Source organism: Salvia splendens, unplaced genomic scaffold (assembly GCF_004379255.2).
Source record: "Salvia splendens isolate huo1 unplaced genomic scaffold, SspV2 ctg1101, whole genome shotgun sequence".
Lineage (NCBI taxonomy): Eukaryota > Viridiplantae > Streptophyta > Magnoliopsida > Lamiales > Lamiaceae > Salvia > Salvia splendens.
In genome coordinates this window covers 37,090-46,525 of record NW_024598648.1, presented here as the reverse complement: position 1 = coordinate 46,525, position 9,436 = coordinate 37,090, and the positions used below count along the sequence as shown (strand labels likewise).

General features: G+C 39.0%; 2 pseudogenes; both read left to right on the top strand.

Annotated features, from left to right (window-relative positions):
* The first annotated feature begins 1,869 nt into the window (after window positions 1-1,869).
* Window positions 1,870-4,809, top strand: LOC121788631 (annotated as a pseudogene).
* A 353-nt stretch (window positions 4,810-5,162) lies between these two features.
* LOC121788615 lies at window positions 5,163-8,154 on the top strand (annotated as a pseudogene).
* The last annotated feature ends 1,282 nt before the right edge of the window (window positions 8,155-9,436 follow it).

Below are 9,436 nucleotides of genomic sequence, written 5' to 3'. Positions count from 1 at the left end.
TCAGACGGTGGTTGGGTTTCAGATCCGTCGAAGACCTTAGACGGTGGAAGAGTTTCAGATCCGTCGACGACCTCAGATGGTGGAAGAGTTTCAGACCCGTCAACACCCCCAAACGGTCGTGGATTTCCCTATCGGTGGTACCAATCGACCGCTCGTTCGATTTCCCACCTGACAATGACCTCCGATGGTGTATTAGGGACTACGGTGTCCAAAGATGGCAACGATTCAAAATCCGACGTTGCATCCCAGTCATCGGCCATGAGAATCGAACGATGATGGGATAATGGCAGATATAGAGAAGAGATTATAGGAGGCGCCGATTAGGGTTTCGCCGGATGAGAGTGAGGAGAGACGAGAAGGCGGAGAGAGAGAGAGATCAAAGTTAAATGAGGGGTGGCGTTCCGGGGGGGTTGGGGCAGGTTATGTTTTTCATTTTCTTTGGTTTATTTTATATATATAATGACATTTGGGTGTAATTTTGATGAATAATGGGGTAAAATTTTATATCAAAATATGGAAGATTTTAAATGTGACTCTTAAATTGTGACGGACTTAAATGACAAAATGTGACTTTTAAACTGGGATGGATGAAGTAGCTAAACATGAAACATTTTCCGTTTGAACAAGAATGGGTATAATGAGCAAAATATTAATGCAACGTCGAAAGATCTTTATCCAAACCAAAGCGTGTATTCTCTGTTATGAGTTTGTAAATCTATAATGGGTATAATGAGCAAAATATTAATGCAACGTCGAAAGATCTTTATCCAAAGCGTGTATTCTCTGTTGTGAGTTTGTAAATCTATAAGAAAAAGTTGATACATAGTCCATAAATATCTTGTAGAAACAATTAAAAGATAGTACTAATAAATAAATCCATAAACGGCTCGGAAAATTAAGATAATTTCAAAATTATTAAATAAATAACGATAAAAATTGCTTTTTATGGTTAAACAAATTAAATTGAGCAGATAGATATAAGTTGTTAGGTGAGTACTACACATACACGATTTCCGCAAAGAAATTTTTTGAATCAAAACTCCCAACTTTTCCGAAATATTCTGTTTAGCCAAGCTTCCTCTCAAAAATTAATGCATTGTTCAACTTTATATGCAAAAATTTCAATATCAATTCAAACCCTAGAATTTGATTAACCAATCCAAATTTCCCCACGCAGCCACCCGCCTCCCGTTACTGCGGCGCCGGAGCGTCGCCACCGGCGTCCAGAGATTCTGCCAGGTAAATTTGTTATTGGTTGAAGTTAGGGCTGAGCGGCCAAATTGGGGATTGGATATTTGGGGAATCGTCGTTTTCAATTCGTTACGAAGAGAAAGGTAAAAGTAAATCCCAGCTTTTGCTTTTTAGGTAGATTTTACTATAATTTTAGGTCCAATTTCATGCCTCCCTCTTTACCTCCGATGTAAATTCTGAAATAGCGACTTTTGTATTCCTCTTTTCTCTCTCTCTTTCCACTATTGACTTTTCAAAGAGTGGACCCTACCCTACCTCATACCAAAACCATCACGCTCCACTTTAATCGGGTCCACCAAGGAATCACTCACCTCTCTCCGTATAAAACACGTATATTATATACATATCTTAACAAAAATACGTGAAAAAGGAGACTGATTCATGTGGCGTTGATATTGAATTTGTGATTATTCTATATGGACCTCGACGTTGGGAAAATTATCTCCTTTTATTTGGCTATGGGGTTTTTCAACCCAAGCATCCTTTCGAGTTTTTCTTGAATTTCAAGACTAAGCATTTTTTTTTTCAGAGATATACCCTTTTGGTTAGTCAAGACTCAAGATCCCATCTTTATGTACTTGATCTCTTTTTTTTTTTTTTTGGGGGGGGGGGACGTATGTATTTTTATTGCGCCAATAATTAATATTGTTTGGTGGGTACTGCGGTATTATAAGTTATAATGATAATGAAGATTGGAGTTTCTTTAATTTCAAGCCATTTGAGTACACTTTTGGTGTTATGCTATATTTAATTGACTCTCGCCGTGTTAGCGTGTTGATTTTTATTTTATTTTATTTTTCATTTGCTCTGCGGTTCATTACCAGGCTTTGAAGGAAGGTGGAGTTTGACTTTGAAGCTGAAAGGGTTTTGATTCTGCTGTTTTGTAGCCAGATTTTGACGAGGTATGGCACAATTTGGGTAGTTTTTGATGGATTCAAGATTGATATAGCAATTGTTTTGCTAAGTGTATTGTGTGTGCTTGAATTTTAGAAGTGTACGATCGATCTATTGTAGAAATCGATATATATTTAGTTTTGATGGTTGTTGAAGCTTGATGGAGATGGAGTTCGATTCCTCTCTTTTCCTAGTTTGATGGGGTTGTTTCTGGGATATCGGTATTTTTTGGAGGAAAATCTTGATTGAGAAGTAGGAATCGGTGAATAAAAGTAGCTTAAGCTTGCAAGAATGGATGAAGAAGGTAGTTCTTGGATTAGGAGAACAAAATTCTCTCATACTGTTTACAACCGTTTGGATACTTCCAGATTGGCCTCTATTTCTGTTACACCTCTGCCAACCCGAGGTCGGAGTTTGAAAAGACCCGATTCGACTTCTAATCTGCTGAAAGCAGGCCCGAATGTTGTCCAAGTTCAGCAGAGCCTTGCCAAGAACAAGCACCGGGCTGTGTCCCCCACCCCAGAGGTGAAGCTCTCCAAAACCTTCGAGGAAGCCCGGACAAACCAGAGGCAATTCTCGACCCCACATCCCCGCGGGAAATATCAAGAGAAGGGTATTCATGGGAAGTTGATTCCTAGAGATTCCCTAGAGGCTACTCGTACTCCGAAGATTATTGGGTCGAAGTCACCAAGTAATTCTAGTCCCCTTAGGCACTTCACCTCTATTAAGTTTCATGATAAGACGAAGAGTCATAAGGAATCAACATGGAATAAGTATTTTGATCATGGTGCTGGGAGGGTCACCTCTGTGGAAACTGCAGATGAGCATACAGTTGATCTCTCCAAGTTATTTCTCGGGTTGAGATTTGCTCATGGGGCACACAGTCAGCTTTACCATGGGATTTATATGGATAAGGCTGTTGCAGTGAAAATTATCAGAGTTCCAGATGATGACGAAAATGGAGCACTTCGTGCTCGGTTGGAGAACCAGTTTAGCAGAGAGGTTACTCTCTTGGCTCGTCTCCGCCATCCGAATGTAATAAAGGTACTTGTGTCTGAGTAATCCTCTGTTTACCTGTTAATAATCTGGTTATTGTTTTCTCTGTGAATGGTCAAAGTGCTTAGCAAGGTGTGTTTTTGTCATTATTTAATTTCTTATAGTTTCTTGAGAAAATCCATATGCTTGGATTAATACATGCCTGATTTTAAAATTATGTTTGGATGTAGTTCGTAGGGGCATGTCGGGATGCACCTGTATATTGTGTCATAACAGAGTATTTGCCTGAGGGCTCCTTGAGAGCTTACTTGCACAAGCTTGAGAACAAAACACTTCCTTTGCCGAAGTTAATCTCCATGGCTTTGGACATTGCAAGAGGACTGGAATACATCCACTCACAACGAATTATTCACAGGGATCTTAAACCAGAAAATATTCTGTTAACTGAAGATTTCCACCTCAAAGTTGCTGATTTCGGTATTGCCTGCGAGGAGGCATGCCGTGATCTTCTGGCGGATGACCCAGGTACATATCGTTGGATGGCTCCTGAGATGATCAAGCGAAAGCACTATGGGAGGAAGGTCGATGTATATAGCTTTGGTCTCATTCTTGCGGAGTTTGTGGCTGGTAAAATCCCTTATGAAGATATGACACCTATACAAGCTGCTTTTGCCGTGGTGAATAAGGTACGACTGTTGTTCTTTATTAGTTGTGTGGTTTCTTCTGGTGCATATTTTGGGTGTCCATGATATAACATATATTGACACAATGCTATGTAGATGCGTCATTGTTCTGATTTAGTATATTGAATTAATAGCCCAGCTTGAACATTTGTTTTATTGGCTAATGTGAATCTACTTTTAGACTATATTTTGTATTTTTAGGGTTGTTTAAATTGAGGCTTTATGGTCTTATGTATTATAGCCGAATGTCTAATCCTACCTTGCTAGTTTGTTATGAAGACACCCCTGAGATAATTTAGTGGCCATTAGATGAAATTCTGCGCTATAAAATCAAACTATAACTGTTGGTGGACGATGGATTTGGCAATTTAGGTTAGAAAAATTTCCGGAACGCCAAAGAAGTGAGTATGTTGATCATTCTATATTGAGGAAACAAGTCGACAATGCAAATGTTTGTGTATTTGGCCATGTTATAGTCTGAAATTTTAGAATATCCAATTCTTGACAATGTTTTACTAAACCATGCTTGGCTTGTCTGATTCTTTTTTTTTTTTGCAGAACTTGAGGCCTTCTGTTCCTGTAGATTGCCCACCTGCCATGAAGGCTTTGATTGAACAATGTTGGTCTTCCCAACCTGACAAGAGGCCCGAGTTTTTGGCAGATTGTGAAGGTACTTGAAGAGTTTGAGTCTTCACTTGCTCCCGACGGAACCCTGAAACTTGTACAAAACCCATGTCATGACCATAAAAAAGGGATGCTTCATTGGATTCACAAACTCGGTCCGGTGCACCAGACTTCTTCCTCCTCCATGCCCAAACCTAAATTTTCATGATTGTTTTGGGTGATCTGGGTTTTGTAGTTTTAGTAGGGCTCAGCTTGTAATTAAAAAGGTGACAATAAATGTTGTTTTGTTCTACTTCATTTAGTTTTGAATATTGTAATTTACATTTTAGTTGAATCTGAATTTTAGAATTGATATTTGAAAGCTGTGCAATCATTTCTCAGTTATTCTCTTTTAGTTCTGATATATTACTTTTGTTGGCTATGATTATGCAAAATTGTAGGTGGATTTGATTTGGTTAGGTTTATAATATGCTGTTTTGATGATCTACTGTTTTATGTTGCGACACTCTTCTACTTGTATCAAATTAATAGGAGCAATTACCCACCAAGCAATCACAGGATAATCTTGATGCACTACTTCATATCTCTCGATTACCATAGATAACCAACCTTTGAAAAAATTGGAAACGTAATTGTATATATTATGGACCCATAAAAAGCCCAATATATAAGCCCAAAACACTCATTAAAAGCTCAAATGCCAGGGCTTTTATACAGAAAACCCTAAAACCTATCTCAATTTCAAACAGCAGCAACAATGGTAGGATTCGAAATCGGTGCCGTGCCTTTCAATCCCGATGGCTGGGGTCCGCCGGATTCCGCCACAGCCGGACTCTCCGTCCCCAACCACCCCTCCAATGTTCCCTTCGCCCCCATTCTCCCGCTCCGAGAAATTGGGGCGCATCGCCGATTGGACCCGAACATGAACAATTCCGGCCGCCCCGGATCCAAGCAGGGCGGCTATCATGGCGCAGATTCCGCCTTCGATTTCTCCGGAGATGACTCCTTCGCCACCCTCGCCGCCGATGAGGATTCCTCCTTCCGCCTCGTCGACACATCCGCCAAATCGCACCATCACAACCCTAACCGCCCCAAATTCAACCCAAGGTGGCGATTCAACCCTCACCACGCCCGCTCGCAGCTCCCACAGCGCCGCGACGAAGAGCAGGAGGCGAAGAAGCGAGATGCCGAGAAGGAGCGCGCCCGCCGTGATCGGCTGTACAACGCCAACCGCTCGCAGCCGCAGCGCCGCGAGTCATCGGTGTTCAAGTCTTCCGTCGATATCCAGCCGGAATGGAATATGCTCGATCAAATCCCCTTCTCGAGCTTCTCGAAGCTCTCCTTTTCGGTCCCGGAGCCAGAAGATTTGTTGATTTGCGGCGGCTTAGAGTTCTACGATAGGTCTTACGATCGTATTACCCCGAAGAATTGCCGTCCATTGGAGCGATTCAAGAGCCGCAATTTCTTCAAGGTCACAACCACTGATGATCCCGTGATTAGGCGTTTGGCAAATGAGGATAAAGCGACGGTTTTTGCTACTGATTCAATTTTGTCGACACTAATGTGCGCCGCTAGATCAGTTTACTCGTGGGATATTGTTGTCCAGCGCGTTGGAAACAAGCTATTCCTTGATAAGAGAGATGGATCTCAGCTTGATTTGCTAGCCGTGCATGAGACGTCACAGGAGCCATTGCCTGATACCAAGGATGACATCAATTCCATGCACTCTTTGAGCGTGGAAGCTGCTTACATCAACCAGAACTTCTCGCAGCAGGCTTTGATCAGGGATGCAAACAAGGTGACTTTCGAGGAGCCCAACCCCTTTGCTAATGAAGGGGAGGAAGTGGCTCCGGTTGCTTATAGGTATAGACGGTGGAAAATGGCCGACGATATGTATCTTGTCTCGAGATGTGAGGTGCAGGGAGTGGTGGATATAAACAATCAGAGGTCGTTCGTGACACTGAACGCATTGAATGAGTTTGATCCTAAATACTCAGGTGTCGACTGGAGGCAGAAGCTCGAGACGCAGAGGGGTGCAGTTCTGGCAACTGAGTTGAAGAACAATGCAAATAAGTTGGCGAAATGGACTACTCAGGCTTTGCTGGCTGGTGCTGATATGATGAAGTTGGGGTATGTTTCTAGGGTTCACCCGAGGGATCATTTCAACCATGTGATATTGGCAGTTGTGGGATACAAGCCGAAGGATTTTGCTACGCAGATTAATCTGAATACTTCGAACATGTGGGGGATTGTTAAGAGTATTGTGGACCTGTGTATGAAGTTGAAGGAGGGCAAATATGTGCTTGTTAAGGATCCATCGAAGCCGCAGGTGCGGATTTACGATGTGCCCCAGGATGCTTTTGATAATGATTATGTAGAGGAGCCATTGCCGGAGGACGAGCAGGTGCAGCCTCCAGCTGAGGATGCAGATGGAACTGAAGCAAGTGCCGCTGTTGATGGAGCTGCAGAAGATAAAGAGGTTGCTAAGGAAGTTGTTGCTGCTGCTTAATGGTAACTATGTTATACTTTTTTCTTACTGTTTCTATAGTAGTGAAGTTTTTATTCAAATCTCCCTTTCTTGCTGGTAGTCTGAAAATTTTGGGCCTATACTAAATTTTGAAAAGTAAATTCCTCATAAAATGAGGTAATTACATGTATTGCAGTAGGTAAGTATTAAATGTGATGATTGCAGTAGGATTTGCAGTAGGGATTGAATTAATGGAGGTGATTGCAGTACTATTACAGAGGTGATTGCGCTATGATAGTATGAAATGAGATGACTGCACTTGAATAGTATAGAGTAGGTGACTGCATCAGGATATATTACTAGTTTGGGTTTGGCAATAATTTCATATCCTCGTAGCAACAGTCTGGACTAGTATCATGTCAGATTAACAATTAAAATAATATTTTCAATATAAATGGAAAAAAATTGTTGATTAGCTCTGTGCTGTCCCGAGTAATATTACACTTTTATTTCCTCCTATTCTTTCTCGCATCTAATGAGAGATTTGACATTATAGGTTTTGACATGAGTTCATGCCTAATGAAATTCTCAGTTAGAAAATTTTCTGTTGAATGACTTTATATCCACCATTTACATTACCCTTGCATGATGAAGTTTTATATTACGCCCTTCCCTGTAATTCATATTCCTTGTTTGGTGTTAAAACCCTGCTGTTCTATCAACATTAAGCCAATGAACTAAACTCGTACGTATTAAATTATTTGTCGCTCTGTTTTCTTTGATCTATATGTTTCTAAGGGTTCTCTCAGTTTTCCTGTGGTATATTTATTAGATCCCCCTTAAGATCTTGTAAATCTGTTGACGTGAGGATCATTTCTGTTTTTCTGGAGCATGCTTGCTGGTTTTGCGAAGTTGGAACCTTTGAATCAAGAGTTTTCTGCCATGACCGTATCAATATGGTTGTCTCTCACATTCCATGATCTTCCATAATTTACATTTGCTCTTTACTTTTCCAGGCTCCACTCCCCACATAGGAACAGTGCCCTCAACAAATTAGTTTTGTTCAGTCGAAGGAATGAGCTCTGGGATATTTGTGACTTCCCTTGGTTAGAGTATTTATTTGATCTCTCTCTAAATGCAAGAATATTTTTGTTGTTGTTGGATTCCCTGTTTTCTAATTTTGTACCTTGTGCTTGGGCGTGTCCCAGTACCTCAGAACTAATTATGTTTTCATATCAATACTTCGTTGCATTATCTAGTTTAGTAGGAGTACTTCATTGTGAAAAACAATGACACTCCATATTAATGCTCTCGTGATGTTTCTGAGCAGGGGAAATTATCAGTTTTGCTAATGCACATTTCGTGTTTAATTTTAATACTAAAACGCATCTTGTTATGTGTTTGGATATTCCAGATTAAACTATTCAAATTATTTGATATTGTAAACTTTTTATCGAGATTTATTCTGTCATGAGCCAAGATTTATTCTGTTATAGGGGGGGAGGTTAACAGGACTTGGGGGGGAGGTTAACAGGACTTGCTAGATTGTCTGAAAACTAAGTACTAGTATGATATAGCACTATCCCGAAATTAGAACCAAGATTTATTGACTAAAGATTCTGGACTAAGCTAACTATGTCGACGACAAACCGTTATAAATAATTATACTACTACAATACTGCTACTAAATAACATGAACTAATGAAGCAAGCATCACAAAATACCAAAAGAGAAATACAGAAGTTAATAAACAATAAAAAAACAATTAACAAACAACATAAATATATATATATATATATATATCACCATGATATCCAAACAATATCACACACCATACAAAATAATCTCCTCTAACTCTACATATTTTTCATAAGAAAATTAAAATCCTACTACTATCTATATATAGTTAGAAAAATGTTTTGGAGACATAATGTCTAAGACATAATGAGGGTTAAATAGTAATATTACATTATATTCTACTTTTAATAAAATTTGAATTTTATAAAGGTACTTTTTTGCCCCTTACATCTAGAAAATGGAAATTTTGAATAAGGGGTATTAATTACGTATGATATCAATAAGATTGCTTCATTATTGGAAATGTATATGGAAGATATGGATTAATATTCAAATACATTCCTATAAGTTCGAAGATTATTTGTCTAAGGGAGTAATTTTTATAAGTAGTTGATTTTTTTAAATTTGCTGGAAAAATAAATTAATGAATGTATAAGTAAAAGTTTATCCATTTTTAGCTATTTATAAAATTAATAAATCAATTTAATTGCTTGAGTTCTTATAGCATCAAATAAAGATTCGAAATTTATTTATGCTTTATTTTATTAATGGACAAAATGTTAGGGAACAACAATTTAAATTTGTATACTAGAATTAAATTGTTACATGGTGTCAAAATAATGTGTTTTAGAATTTTACAATTTAGAAATTTAAACATTGTTATAGAAAAAAAAAGTTATTGTGAGTGACTATTACTATTTCGTTGAACTATGACACTAAGAAA